The 13,318-nt window shown below is 51.1% G+C and overlaps 10 non-coding genes across 10 annotated transcripts; all 10 read left to right on the forward strand.

The window, feature by feature from the left end:
• Positions 1 to 1,231: 1,231 nt before the first annotated feature.
• On the forward strand, positions 1,232 to 1,304 carry trnat-cgu (transfer RNA threonine (anticodon CGU)). The gene has a single exon. It is a non-coding gene; the product is annotated as a tRNA-Thr (tRNA).
• A 1,242-nt stretch (positions 1,305 to 2,546) lies between these two features.
• Positions 2,547 to 2,619, forward strand: trnat-ugu (transfer RNA threonine (anticodon UGU)). Its single transcript has one exon. It is a non-coding gene; the product is annotated as a tRNA-Thr (tRNA).
• Positions 2,620 to 3,868: 1,249 nt separating this feature from the next.
• Positions 3,869 to 3,941, forward strand: trnat-ugu (transfer RNA threonine (anticodon UGU)). The gene has a single exon. It is a non-coding gene; the product is annotated as a tRNA-Thr (tRNA).
• Positions 3,942 to 5,187: 1,246 nt separating this feature from the next.
• On the forward strand, positions 5,188 to 5,260 carry trnat-cgu (transfer RNA threonine (anticodon CGU)). Its single transcript has one exon. It is a non-coding gene; the product is annotated as a tRNA-Thr (tRNA).
• Positions 5,261 to 6,502: 1,242 nt separating this feature from the next.
• trnat-ugu (transfer RNA threonine (anticodon UGU)) lies at positions 6,503 to 6,575 on the forward strand. Its single transcript has one exon. It is a non-coding gene; the product is annotated as a tRNA-Thr (tRNA).
• Positions 6,576 to 7,821: 1,246 nt separating this feature from the next.
• trnat-cgu (transfer RNA threonine (anticodon CGU)) lies at positions 7,822 to 7,894 on the forward strand. Its single transcript has one exon. It is a non-coding gene; the product is annotated as a tRNA-Thr (tRNA).
• Positions 7,895 to 9,140: 1,246 nt separating this feature from the next.
• Positions 9,141 to 9,213, forward strand: trnat-ugu (transfer RNA threonine (anticodon UGU)). Its single transcript has one exon. It is a non-coding gene; the product is annotated as a tRNA-Thr (tRNA).
• A 1,246-nt stretch (positions 9,214 to 10,459) lies between these two features.
• On the forward strand, positions 10,460 to 10,532 carry trnat-cgu (transfer RNA threonine (anticodon CGU)). Its single transcript has one exon. It is a non-coding gene; the product is annotated as a tRNA-Thr (tRNA).
• A 1,242-nt stretch (positions 10,533 to 11,774) lies between these two features.
• Positions 11,775 to 11,847, forward strand: trnat-ugu (transfer RNA threonine (anticodon UGU)). The gene has a single exon. It is a non-coding gene; the product is annotated as a tRNA-Thr (tRNA).
• A 1,243-nt stretch (positions 11,848 to 13,090) lies between these two features.
• trnat-ugu (transfer RNA threonine (anticodon UGU)) lies at positions 13,091 to 13,163 on the forward strand. The gene has a single exon. It is a non-coding gene; the product is annotated as a tRNA-Thr (tRNA).
• Positions 13,164 to 13,318: the final 155 nt, after the last annotated feature.

A 13,318-nucleotide genomic window follows, 5' to 3' on the forward strand; every position in this document is an offset into this window, starting at 1 on the left:
CTCCTGCGCCCACTCAGTTTCAACGCTTGGCATGAGACTGTAGGATGCTATGTTCAAGCTCAACGCCAGCTTGTCATCTAACCGGCTTATTTGGAAGCTACGGCGTTCAGCCGCAATCACCAAATGAACGAGTCGCGCTCCTGAATAACCCTATTGGACTGATAGCTGCTGTTTTTGTCAAGAGCTTGGGAATTGATGTCTGAAACAACAGGGTCATTACCCTGAAGTGACAGACACCTGTCGCCTCCCATTTCTCGTCTCAGACCTGTTGAGCTTTTCCTGCAACCTCTGTTTTTGTCACTTACAGCGTTCAGTTGAAATCCACAAACTTCTTTTTTCTGCAGGCAAAGAACGGGGCTGTGTGTGTTCACGGATTTAACTTTGAGATCGCTGACCTCAGTCACTCCAAGCGAGCGAATGACAATTCCCAATTAGGTCTCCCGGTGATTGTCAGAAATCTCAGAGGCATAGGATCCCTCCAGTTTGGAAACAGGCCATTCCGCCCAACCAGTCGCTCAGTGGTTCGCACTGCTTCCTCACAGCGCTAGGGAGCCAGGCTCGATTCCAGCTTTAGGGAATCGAGTCTGTGTCGACTTTGCACATTCTCCCAGAGTCTGCGTGGGTTTGCTTCGGTTTGCTCTCACAGTCCAAAGACGTGCAGGCCGGGTGAATTGGCCATTCTAAATTGCTGAGCTGAAAATGTATTGCTGGAAAAGCGCAGCAGGTCAGGCAGCATCCAAGGAGCAGGAGAATCGACGTTTCGGGCATGAGCCCTTCTACAGGAAGTTCTAAATTGCCCCTAGTCATAGGTGCATTATTCAGAGAGAAACGGGTCTGGGTGGGTTAGTCTTCAGAGGATCGATGTGGACTTGTTGGGCTGAAGGTCCTGTTTCCACACTGTAGCCAATCTAATTTATTCTATTCTAAAACCGACCCTGCAGAGAGCAATCGACCCAGACCCATTCCGCATCATTCCACATTTAATGCTGACGAATCCACCGGGCCCGCACTATCACCGTACACAATGGGACAATGAAGCATGGCCAATCCCGCAGAAGCTACACATCTTTGGACTGAGAGCGGTAACCGGAGCAGCCGGAGCAAACCCACGCACACACGGGCAGAATGTTCAAACTGTACAGACGGTGAGGCGAGAGTCGATTGAAACCTGTGTCCCAAGTATTTGAGTCAGCCAGTGTTAACCAATCCAGCGCAGTTCGCCGGACCACCCGGCTCCATAGCTCAGCGGTTAGAGCGCTGGTCTCGTAAACCAGAAGTCGTGAGTTCAAATCTCACTGGGGCCTCTCAGCCATGTTTCCAGCGCCCACTCAGTTTCAACGCTTGGCATGAGACTGAAGAATGCTATGTTCAAGCTCAACGACAGCTTGTCGTCTAACCGGCTTTTTTGGAAGCTACGGCGTTCACCCACAACCACCAAATGAACGAGTCGCGCTCCTGAATAACCCTGTTGGACTGATAGCTGCAGTTTTTGTCAAGAGCTTGGGAATTGTTGTCTGAAACACCAGGGTCATTACCCTGAAGTGACAGACACCTGTCGCCTCCCATTTCTCGTCTCAGACCTGTTGAGCTTTTCCTGCAACCTCTGTTTTTGTCACTTACAGCGTTCAGTTGAAATCCACAAACTTCTTTTTTCTGCAGGCAAAGAACGGGGCTGTGTGTGTTCACGGATTTAACTTTGAGATCGCTGACCTCAGTCACTCCAAGCGAGCGAATGACAATTCCCAATTAGGTCTCCCGGTGATTGTCAGAAATCTCAGAGGCATAGGATCCCTCCAGTTTGGAAACAGGCCATTCCGCCCAACCAGTCGCTCAGTGGTTCGCACTGCTTCCTCACAGCGCTAGGGAGCCAGGCTCGATTCCAGCTTTAGGGAATCGAGTCTGTGTCGACTTTGCACATTCTCCCAGAGTCTGCGTGGGTTTGCTCCGGTTTGCTCTCACAGTCCAAAGACGTGCAGGCCGGGTGAATTGGCCATTCTAAATTGCTGAGCTGAAAATGTATTGCTGGAAAAGCGCAGCAGGTCAGGCAGCATCCAAGGAGCAGGAGAATCGACGTTTCGGGCATGAGCCCTTCTACAGGAAGTTCTAAATTGCCCCTAGTCATAGGTGCATTATTCAGAGAGAAACGGGTCTGGGTGGGTTAGTCTTCAGAGGATCGATGTGGACTTGTTGGGCTGAAGGTCCTGTTTCCACACTGTAGCCAATCTAATTTATTCTATTCTAAAACCGACCCTGCAGAGAGCAATCGACCCAGACCCATTCCGCATCATTCCACATTTAATGCTGACGAATCCACCGGGCCCGCACTATCACCGTACACAATGGGACAATGAAGCATGGCCAATCCCGCAGAAGCTACACATCTTTGTACTGAGAGCGGTAACCGGAGCAGCCGGAGCAAACCCACGCACACACGGGCAGAATGTTCAAACTGTACAGACGGTGACGCGAGAGTCGATTGAAACCTGTGTCCCAAGTATTTGAGTCAGCCAGTGTTAACCAGTCCAGTGCAGTGCGCCGGACCACCCGGCTCCATAGCTCAGCGGTTAGAGCACTGGTCTTGTAAACCAGGGGTCGTGAGTTCAAATCTCACTGGGGCCTCTCAGCCATGTCTCCTGCGCCCACTCAGTTTCAACGCTTGGCATGAGACTGTAGGATGCGATGTTCAAGCTCAACGCCAGCTTGTCATCTAACCGGCTTATTTGGAAGCTACGGCGTTCAGCCGCAATCACCAAATGAACGAGTCGCGCTCCTGAATAACCCTATTGGACTGATAGCTGCTGTTTTTGTCAAGAGCTTGGGAATTGATGTCTGAAACAACAGGGTCATTACCCTGAAGTGACAGACACCTGTCGACTCTCATTTCTCGTCTCAGACCTGTTGAGCTTTTCCTGCAACTTCTGTTTTTGTCACTTACAGCGTTCAGTTGAAATCCACAAACTTCTTTTTTCTGCAGGCAAAGAACGGGGCTGTGTTTGTTCACGGATTTAACTTTGAGATCGCTGACCTCAGTCACTCCAAGCGAGCGAATGACAATTCCCAATTAGGTCTCCCGGTGATTGTCAGAAATCTCAGAGGCATAGGATCCCTCCAGTTTGGAAACAGGCCATTCCGCCCAACCAGTCGCTCAGTGGTTCGCACTGCTGCCTCACAGCGCTAGGGAGCCAGGCTCGATTCCAGCTTTAGGGAATCGAGTCTGTGTCGACTTTGCACATTCTCCCAGAGTCTGCGTGGGTTTGCTCCGGTTTGCTCTCACAGTCCAAAGACGTGCAGGCCGGCTGAATTGGCCGTTCTAAATTGCTGAGCTGAAAATGTATTGCTGGAAAAGCGCAGCAGGTCAGGCAGCATCCAAGGAGCAGGAGAATCGACGTTTCGGGCATGAGCCCTTCTACAGGAAGTTCTAAATTGCCCCGAGTCATAGTTGCATTATTCAGAGTGAAACGGGTCTGGGTGAGTTACTCTTCAGAGGATCGATGTGGACTTGTTGGGCTGAAGGTCCTGTTTCCACACTGTAGCCAATCTAATTTATTCTAATCTCGTCCACACCGACCCTGCAGAGAGCAATCGACCCAGACCCATTCCGCATCATTCCACATTTAATGCTGACGAATCCACCGGGCCCGCACTATCACCGTACACAATGGGACAATGAAGCATGGCCAATCCCGCAGAAGCTACACATCTTTGTACTGAGAGCGGTAACCGGAGCAGCCGGAGCAAACCCACGCACACACGGGCAGAATGTTCAAACTGTGCAGACGGTGACGCGAGAGTCGATTGAAACCTGTGTCCCAAGTATTTGAGTCAGCCAGTGTTAACCAATCCAGCGCGGCAGTTCGCCGGACCACCCGGCTCCATAGCTCAGCGGTTAGAGCACTGGTCTTGTAAACCAGGGGTCGTGAGTTCAAATCTCACTGGGGCCTCTCAGCCATGTCTCCTGCGCCCACTCAGTTTCAACGCTTGGCATGAGACTGTAGGATGCTATGTTCAAGCTCAACGCCAGCTTGTCATCTAACCGGCTTATTTGGAAGCTACGGCGTTCAGCCGCAATCACCAAATGAACGAGTCGCGCTCCTGAATAACCCTATTGGACTGATAGCTGCTGTTTTTGTCAAGAGCTTGGGAATTGATGTCTGAAACAACAGGGTCATTACCCTGAAGTGACAGACACCTGTCGATTCTCATTTCTCGTCTCAGACCTGTTGAGCTTTTCCTGCAACTTCTGTTTTTGTCACTTACAGCGTTCAGTTGAAATCCACAAACTTCTTTTTTCTGCAGGCAAAGAACGGGGCTGTGTTTGTTCACGGATTTAACTTTGAGATCGCTGACCTCAGTCACTCCAAGCGAGCGAATGACAATTCCCAATTAGGTCTCCCGGTGATTGTCAGAAATCTCAGAGGCATAGGATCCCTCCAGTTTGGAAACAGGCCATTCCGCCCAACCAGTCGCTGAGTGGTTCGCACTGCTGCCTCACAGCGCTAGGGAGCCAGGCTCGATTCCAGCTTTAGGGAATCGAGTCTGTGTCGACTTTGCACATTCTCCCAGAGTCTGCGTGGGTTTGCTCCGGTTTGCTCTCACAGTCCAAAGACGTGCAGGCCGGCTGAATTGGCCGTTCTAAATTGCTGAGCTGAAAATGTATTGCTGGAAAAGCGCAGCAGGTCAGGCAGCATCCAAGGAGCAGAAGAATCGACGTTTCGGGCATGAGCCCTTCTACAGGAAGTTCTAAATTGCCCCTAGTCATAGGTGCATTATTCAGAGTGAAACGGGTCTGGGTGAGTTACTCTTCAGAGGATCGATGTGGACTTGTTGGGCTGAAGGTCCTGTTTCCACACTGTAGCCAATCTAATTTATTCTAATCTCGTCCACACCGACCCTGCAGAGAGCAATCGACCCAGACCCATTCCGCATCATTCCACATTTAATGCTGACGAATCCACCGGGCCCGCACTATCACCGTACATAATGGGACAATGAAGCATGGCCAATCCCGCAGAAGCTACACATCTTTGGACTGAGAGCGGTAACCGGAGCAGCCGGAGCAAACCCACGCACACACGGGCAGAATGTTCAAACTGTACAGACGGTGAGGCGAGAGTCGATTGAAACCTGTGTCCCAAGTATTTGAGTCAGCCAGTGTTAACCAATCCAGCGCAGTTCGCCGGACCACCCGGCTCCATAGCTCAGCGGTTAGAGCGCTGGTCTCGTAAACCAGAAGTCGTGAGTTCAAATCTCACTGGGGCCTCTCAGCCATGTTTCCAGCGCCCACTCAGTTTCAACGCTTGGCATGAGACTGAAGAATGCTATGTTCAAGCTCAACGACAGCTTGTCGTCTAACCGGCTTCTTTGGAAGCTACGGCGTTCACCCACAACCACCAAATGAACGAGTCGCGCTCCTGAATAACCCTGTTGGACTGATAGCTGCAGTTTTTGTCAAGAGCTTGGGAATTGTTGTCTGAAACACCAGGGTCATTACCCTGAAGTGACAGACACCTGTCGCCTCCCATTTCTCGTCTCAGACCTGTTGAGCTTTTCCTGCAACCTCTGTTTTTGTCACTTACAGCGTTCAGTTGAAATCCACAAACTTCTTTTTTCTGCAGGCAAAGAACGGGGCTGTGTGTGTTCACGGATTTAACTTTGAGATCGCTGACCTCAGTCACTCCAAGCGAGCGAATGACAATTCCCAATTAGGTCTCCCGGTGATTGTCAGAAATCTCAGAGGCATAGGATCCCTCCAGTTTGGAAACAGGCCATTCCGCCCAACCAGTCGCTCAGTGGTTCGCACTGCTTCCTCACAGCGCTAGGGAGCCAGGCTCGATTCCAGCTTTAGGGAATCGAGTCTGTGTCGACTTTGCACATTCTCCCAGAGTCTGCGTGGGTTTGCTCCGGTTTGCTCTCACAGTCCAAAGACGTGCAGGCCGGGTGAATTGGCCATTCTAAATTGCTGAGCTGAAAATGTATTGCTGGAAAAGCGCAGCAGGTCAGGCAGCATCCAAGGAGCAGGAGAATCGACGTTTCGGGCATGAGTCCTTCTACAGGAAGTTCTAAATTGCCCCTAGTCATAGGTGCATTATTCAGAGAGAAACGGGTCTGGGTGGGTTAGTCTTCAGAGGATCGATGTGGACTTGTTGGGCTGAAGGTCCTGTTTCCACACTGTAGCCAATCTAATTTATTCTATTCTAAAACCGACCCTGCAGAGAGCAATCGACCCAGACCCATTCCGCATCATTCCACATTTAATGCTGACGAATCCACCGGGCCCGCACTATCACCGTACACAATGGGACAATGAAGCATGGCCAATCCCGCAGAAGCTACACATCTTTGTACTGAGAGCGGTAACCGGAGCAGCCGGAGCAAACCCACGCACACACGGGCAGAATGTTCAAACTGTACAGACGGTGACGCGAGAGTCGATTGAAACCTGTGTCCCAAGTATTTGAGTCAGCCAGTGTTAACCAGTCCAGTGCAGTGCGCCGGACCACCCGGCTCCATAGCTCAGCGGTTAGAGCACTGGTCTTGTAAACCAGGGGTCGTGAGTTCAAATCTCACTGGGGCCTCTCAGCCATGTCTCCTGCGCCCACTCAGTTTCAACGCTTGGCATGAGACTGTAGGATGCGATGTTCAAGCTCAACGCCAGCTTGTCATCTAACCGGCTTATTTGGAAGCTACGGCGTTCAGCCGCAATCACCAAATGAACGAGTCGCGCTCCTGAATAACCCTATTGGACTGATAGCTGCTGTTTTTGTCAAGAGCTTGGGAATTGATGTCTGAAACAACAGGGTCATTACCCTGAAGTGACAGACACCTGTCGACTCTCATTTCTCGTCTCAGACCTGTTGAGCTTTTCCTGCAACTTCTGTTTTTGTCACTTACAGCGTTCAGTTGAAATCCACAAACTTCTTTTTTCTGCAGGCAAAGAACGGGGCTGTGTTTGTTCACGGATTTAACTTTGAGATCGCTGACCTCAGTCACTCCAAGCGAGCGAATGACAATTCCCAATTAGGTCTCCCGGTGATTGTCAGAAATCTCAGAGGCATAGGATCCCTCCAGTTTGGAAACAGGCCATTCCGCCCAACCAGTCGCTCAGTGGTTCGCACTGCTGCCTCACAGCGCTAGGGAGCCAGGCTCGATTCCAGCTTTAGGGAATCGAGTCTGTGTCGACTTTGCACATTCTCCCAGAGTCTGCGTGGGTTTGCTCCGGTTTGCTCTCACAGTCCAAAGACGTGCAGGCCGGCTGAATTGGCCGTTCTAAATTGCTGAGCTGAAAATGTATTGCTGGAAAAGCGCAGCAGGTCAGGCAGCATCCAAGGAGCAGGAGAATCGACGTTTCGGGCATGAGCCCTTCTACAGGAAGTTCTAAATTGCCCCGAGTCATAGTTGCATTATTCAGAGTGAAACGGGTCTGGGTGAGTTACTCTTCAGAGGATCGATGTGGACTTGTTGGGCTGAAGGTCCTGTTTCCACACTGTAGCCAATCTAATTTATTCTAATCTCGTCCACACCGACCCTGCAGAGAGCAATCGACCCAGACCCATTCCGCATCATTCCACATTTAATGCTGACGAATCCACCGGGCCCGCACTATCACCGTACACAATGGGACAATGAAGCATGGCCAATCCCGCAGAAGCTACACATCTTTGGACTGAGAGCGGTAACCGGAGCAGCCGGAGCAAACCCACGCACACACGGGCAGAATGTTCAAACTGTACAGACGGTGAGGCGAGAGTCGATTGAAACCTGTGTCCCAAGTATTTGAGTCAGCCAGTGTTAACCAATCCAGCGCAGTTCGCCGGACCACCCGGCTCCATAGCTCAGCGGTTAGAGCGCTGGTCTCGTAAACCAGAAGTCGTGAGTTCAAATCTCACTGGGGCCTCTCAGCCATGTTTCCAGCGCCCACTCAGTTTCAACGCTTGGCATGAGACTGAAGAGTGCTATGTTCAAGCTCAACGACAGCTTGTCGTCTAACCGGCTTTTTTGGAAGCTACGGCGTTCACCCACAACCACCAAATGAACGAGTCGCGCTCCTGAATAACCCTGTTGGACTGATAGCTGCAGTTTTTGTCAAGAGCTTGGGAATTGTTGTCTGAAACACCAGGGTCATTACCCTGAAGTGACAGACACCTGTCGCCTCCCATTTCTCGTCTCAGACCTGTTGAGCTTTTCCTGCAACCTCTGTTTTTGTCACTTACAGCGTTCAGTTGAAATCCACAAACTTCTTTTTTCTGCAGGCAAAGAACGGGGCTGTGTGTGTTCACGGATTTAACTTTGAGATCGCTGACCTCAGTCACTCCAAGCGAGCGAATGACAATTCCCAATTAGGTCTCCCGGTGATTGTCAGAAATCTCAGAGGCATAGGATCCCTCCAGTTTGGAAACAGGCCATTCCGCCCAACCAGTCGCTCAGTGGTTCGCACTGCTTCCTCACAGCGCTAGGGAGCCAGGCTCGATTCCAGCTTTAGGGAATCGAGTCTGTGTCGACTTTGCACATTCTCCCAGAGTCTGCGTGGGTTTGCTCCGGTTTGCTCTCACAGTCCAAAGACGTGCAGGCCGGGTGAATTGGCCATTCTAAATTGCTGAGCTGAAAATGTATTGCTGGAAAAGCGCAGCAGGTCAGGCAGCATCCAAGGAGCAGGAGAATCGACGTTTCGGGCATGAGCCCTTCTACAGGAAGTTCTAAATTGCCCCTAGTCATAGGTGCATTATTCAGAGAGAAACGGGTCTGGGTGGGTTAGTCTTCAGAGGATCGATGTGGACTTGTTGGGCTGAAGGTCCTGTTTCCACACTGTAGCCAATCTAATTTATTCTAATCTCGTCCACACCGACCCTGCAGAGAGCAATCGACCCAGACCCATTCCGCATCATTCCACATTTAATGCTGACGAATCCACCGGGCCCGCACTATCACCGTACACAATGGGACAATGAAGCATGGCCAATCCCGCAGAAGCTACACATCTTTGTACTGAGAGCGGTAACCGGAGCAGCCGGAGCAAACCCACGCACACACGGGCAGAATGTTCAAACTGTGCAGACGGTGACGCGAGAGTCGATTGAAACCTGTGTCCCAAGTATTTGAGTCAGCCAGTGTTAACCAATCCAGCGCAGTTCGCCGGACCACCCGGCTCCATAGCTCAGCGGTTAGAGCACTGGTCTTGTAAACCAGGGGTCGTGAGTTCAAATCTCACTGGGGCCTCTCAGCCATGTCTCCTGCGCCCACTCAGTTTCAACGCTTGGCATGAGACTGTAGGATGCTATGTTCAAGCTCAACGCCAGCTTGTCATCTAACCGGCTTATTTGGAAGCTACGGCGTTCAGCCGCAATCACCAAATGAACGAGTCGCGCTCCTGAATAACCCTATTGGACTGATAGCTGCTGTTTTTGTCAAGAGCTTGGGAATTGATGTCTGAAACAACAGGGTCATTACCCTGAAGTGACAGACACCTGTCGCCTCCCATTTCTCGTCTCAGACCTGTTGAGCTTTTCCTGCAACCTCTGTTTTTGTCACTTACAGCGTTCAGTTGAAATCCACAAACTTCTTTTTTCTGCAGGCAAAGAACGGGGCTGTGTGTGTTCACGGATTTAACTTTGAGATCGCTGACCTCAGTCACTCCAAGCGAGCGAATGACAATTCCCAATTAGGTCTCCCGGTGATTGTCAGAAATCTCAGAGGCATAGGATCCCTCCAGTTTGGAAACAGGCCATTCCGCCCAACCAGTCGCTCAGTGGTTCGCACTGCTGCCTCACAGCGCTAGGGAGCCAGGCTCGATTCCAGCTTTAGGGAATCGAGTCTGTGTCGACTTTGCACATTCTCCCAGAGTCTGCGTGGGTTTGCTCCGGTTTGCTCTCACAGTCCAAAGACGTGCAGGCCGGGTGAATTGGCCATTCTAAATTGCTGAGCTGAAAATGTATTGCTGGAAAAGCGCAGCAGGTCAGGCAGCATCCAAGGAGCAGGAGAATCGACGTTTCGGGCATGAGCCCTTCTACAGGAAGTTCTAAATTGCCCCGAGTCATAGTTGCATTATTCAGAGTGAAACGGGTCTGGGTGAGTTACTCTTCAGAGGATCGATGTGGACTTGTTGGGCTGAAGGTCCTGTTTCCACACTGTAGCCAATCTAATTTATTCTAATCTCGTCCACACCGACCCTGCAGAGAGCAATCGACCCAGACCCATTCCGCATCATTCCACATTTAATGCTGACGAATCCACCGGGCCCGCACTATCACCGTACACAATGGGACAATGAAGCATGGCCAATCCCGCAGAAGCTACACATCTTTGGACTGAGAGCGGTAACCGGAGCAGCCGGAGCAAACCCACGCACACACGGGCAGAATGTTCAAACTGTACAGACGGTGAGGCGAGAGTCGATTGAAACCTGTGTCCCAAGTATTTGAGTCAGCCAGTGTTAACCAATCCAGCGCAGTTCGCCGGACCACCCGGCTCCATAGCTCAGCGGTTAGAGCGCTGGTCTCGTAAACCAGAAGTCGTGAGTTCAAATCTCACTGGGGCCTCTCAGCCATGTTTCCAGCGCCCACTCAGTTTCAACGCTTGGCATGAGACTGAAGAATGCTATGTTCAAGCTCAACGACAGCTTGTCGTCTAACCGGCTTCTTTGGAAGCTACGGCGTTCACCCACAACCACCAAATGAACGAGTCGCGCTCCTGAATAACCCTGTTGGACTGATAGCTGCAGTTTTTGTCAAGAGCTTGGGAATTGTTGTCTGAAACACCAGGGTCATTACCCTGAAGTGACAGACACCTGTCGCCTCCCATTTCTCGTCTCAGACCTGTTGAGCTTTTCCTGCAACCTCTGTTTTTGTCACTTACAGCGTTCAGTTGAAATCCACAAACTTCTTTTTTCTGCAGGCAAAGAACGGGGCTGTGTGTGTTCACGGATTTAACTTTGAGATCGCTGACCTCAGTCACTCCAAGCGAGCGAATGACAATTCCCAATTAGGTCTCCCGGTGATTGTCAGAAATCTCAGAGGCATAGGATCCCTCCAGTTTGGAAACAGGCCATTCCGCCCAACCAGTCGCTCAGTGGTTCGCACTGCTTCCTCACAGCGCTAGGGAGCCAGGCTCGATTCCAGCTTTAGGGAATCGAGTCTGTGTCGACTTTGCACATTCTCCCAGAGTCTGCGTGGGTTTGCTCCGGTTTGCTCTCACAGTCCAAAGACGTGCAGGCCGGGTGAATTGGCCATTCTAAATTGCTGAGCTGAAAATGTATTGCTGGAAAAGCGCAGCAGGTCAGGCAGCATCCAAGGAGCAGGAGAATCGACGTTTCGGGCATGAGTCCTTCTACAGGAAGTTCTAAATTGCCCCTAGTCATAGGTGCATTATTCAGAGTGAAACGGGTCTGGGTGGGTTAGTCTTCAGAGGATCGATGTGGACTTCTTGGGCTGAAGGTCCTGTTTCCACACTGTAGCCAATCTAATTTATTCTATTCTAAAACCGACCCTGCAGAGAGCAATCGACCCAGACCCATTCCGCATCATTCCACATTTAATGCTGACGAATCCACCGGGCCCGCACTATCACCGTACACAATGGGACAATGAAGCATGGCCAATCCCGCAGAAGCTACACATCTTTGTACTGAGAGCGGTAACCGGAGCAGCCGGAGCAAACCCACGCACACACGGGCAGAATGTTCAAACTGTACAGACGGTGACGCGAGAGTCGATTGAAACCTGTGTCCCAAGTATTTGAGTCAGCCAGTGTTAACCAGTCCAGTGCAGTGCGCCGGACCACCCGGCTCCATAGCTCAGCGGTTAGAGCACTGGTCTTGTAAACCAGGGGTCGTGAGTTCAAATCTCACTGGGGCCTCTCAGCCATGTCTCCTGCGCCCACTCAGTTTCAACGCTTGGCATGAGATTGTAGGATGCGATGTTCAAGCACAACGCCAGCTTGTCATCTAACCGGCTTATTTGGAAGCTACGGCGTTCAGCCGCAATCACCAAATGAACGAGTCGCGCTCCTGAATAACCCTATTGGACTGATAGCTGCTGTTTTTGTCAAGAGCTTGGGAATTGATGTCTGAAACAACAGGGTCATTACCCTGAAGTGACAGACACCTGTCGACTCTCATTTCTCGTCTCAGACCTGTTGAGCTTTTCCTGCAACTTCTGTTTTTGTCACTTACAGCGTTCAGTTGAAATCCACAAACTTCTTTTTTCTGCAGGCAAAGAACGGGGCTGTGTTTGTTCACGGATTTAACTTTGAGATCGCTGACCTCAGTCACTCCAAGCGAGCGAATGACAATTCCCAATTAGGTCTCCCGGTGATTGTCAGAAATCTCAGAGGCATAGGATCCCTCCAGTTTGGAAACAGGCCATTCCGCCCAACCAGTCGCTCAGTGGTTCGCACTGCTGCCTCACAGCGCTAGGGAGCCAGGCTCGATTCCAGCTTTAGGGAATCGAGTCTGTGTCGACTTTGCACATTCTCCCAGAGTCTGCGTGGGTTTGCTCCGGTTTGCTCTCACAGTCCAAAGACGTGCAGGCCGGCTGAATTGGCCGTTCTAAATTTCTGAGCTGAAAATGTATTGCTGGAAAAGCGCAGCAGGTCAGGCAGCATCCAAGGAGCAGGAGAATCGACGTTTCGGGCATGAGCCCTTCTACAGGAAGTTCTAAATTGCCCCTAGTCATAGGTGCATTATTCAGAGAGAAACGGGTCTGGGTGGGTTACTCTTCAGAGGATCGATGTGGACTTGTTGGGCTGAAGGTCCTGTTTCCACACTGTAGCCAATCTAATTTATTCTATTCTAAAACCGACCCTGCAGAGAGCAATCGACCCAGACCCATTCCGCATCATTCCACATTTAATGCTGACGAATCCACCGGGCCCGCACTATCACCGTACACAATGGGACAATGAAGCATGGCCAATCCCGCAGAAGCTACACATCTTTGTACTGAGAGCGGTAACCGGAGCAGCCGGAGCAAACCCACGCACACACGGGCAGAATGTTCAAACTGTGCAGACGGTGACGCGAGAGTCGATTGAAACCTGTGTCCCAAGTATTTGAGTCAGCCAGTGTTAACCAATCCAGCGGCAGTTCGCCGGACCACCCGGCTCCATAGCTCAGCGGTTAGAGCACTGGTCTTGTAAACCAGGGGTCGTGAGTTCAAATCTCACTGGGGCCTCTCAGCCATGTCTCCTGCGCCCACTCAGTTTCAACGCTTGGCATGAGACTGTAGGATGCTATGTTCAAGCTCAACGCCAGCTTGTCATCTAACCGGCTTATTTGGAAGCTACGGCGTTCAGCCGCAATCACCAAATGAACGAGTCGCGCTCCTGA

Source organism: Chiloscyllium plagiosum, unplaced genomic scaffold (assembly GCF_037043375.1).
Source record: "Chiloscyllium plagiosum isolate Xiang-an unplaced genomic scaffold, Cpla_swu_hap1 HiC_scaffold_38, whole genome shotgun sequence".
Taxonomy (NCBI): Eukaryota; Metazoa; Chordata; class Chondrichthyes; order Orectolobiformes; family Hemiscylliidae; genus Chiloscyllium; species Chiloscyllium plagiosum.